The sequence below is a fragment of the Condylura cristata genome, unplaced genomic scaffold, assembly GCF_000260355.1.
Source record: "Condylura cristata isolate star-nosed mole 26May11 unplaced genomic scaffold, ConCri1.0 scaffold00009, whole genome shotgun sequence".
In the NCBI taxonomy this organism is placed as follows: Eukaryota; Metazoa; Chordata; class Mammalia; order Eulipotyphla; family Talpidae; genus Condylura; species Condylura cristata.
The window spans coordinates 761254-762312 of record NW_004567110.1 but is presented as its reverse complement, the minus strand read 5'-3'; positions in this window follow the sequence as shown (position 1 = coordinate 762312).

The window sequence follows — 1059 nt, the reverse complement described above, 5'->3', positions numbered from 1 at the left end:
TTCCGCGCCACCTTCTCCGCTCGTGGCTGCGCGCTTCCGCCGCGCTGCTTCTTGAGTCACTATCAGCGGATGCCGCCGTCATCCGTGCTGCCGCGAGCACTCTGCACGTCTGTCTTGGACAGTGGGCTCGCTGCTGCTGGCCGCATGCCTGGGCTACTCCCACATCCTGTATGCTGTCTCCCCCTTCCCTCTTCTCCCCTCCCTCGTTCCTCCCCCTCCTGCCCTCCCTTCTCCCTCCTCCCGTCTCCTTCCCTTTCTGTTCCCCCCTCCCTTCCCCCCCTTTCCTCCCTCCCTGTTTCTCAGCCGGCAAAGCCCGGGGCCTTAGTAACTGCTTGCTTGGCTGGGAACCGGAGGCTTCCCCTGCCCACTGCCCGGTACCTTGGGCAAGTCCTGCTCTCGGGTCGCCCAGCAGGCCGACCGTGGGGTGCGCGGGGCGGACGTGGTCCTGGGCCCGGGCAGCTGCCCAGGCTGATGCAGGCCCGAGGCTCGGCGAGGCCAGTGGATGTGTTTATGTGCTGGAGCCGGGATGCTGGTCCTGGAGACCGGCCACCCGCGAGGACCACCACGGCCCCGCCAGCGTGCCCGATGAGCACTCTGCTGGGGGGGGCTCACGCGGGCTCCGGCAGCGCCTGCGAGGCCCTGCGGAGGGCTGAGGTGTCGGCGTGGTGCGAGCCCCAGCCCCAGCCCAGGGGTGCTCGGGTGCTGCTGGTGGCCAAAGACTGTGCCCCGAGGGAGCACGAGCTCCTCACACAGCCCCGTCCCCGCCCCAGCGGCGTCCTCCTGCCCCGGGTCAGCTCTGCTGCCGCCAGCGTGGGCCCCAGAGCCGCCCTCAGCACGAGGCCGCGGGAGACGTCCCCGCCGGCGAGCCAGGGACGCCCTAGCCCTGCTCCCCTCTGCCTGCAGCGGCTGGAGGTGGCTGGAGAAGGGTCTAGAAACGCAGGCAAGGGAAAGACCTGCACGGTGGCCTGGCGCGGAGCCCCGGGAGCCGAGCTGGCCTGTGGCACTGCCCCGTCCCCCGGGCAGCAGCAGCAGCCCTCACGGCCCAACGCCCGCGGCCTC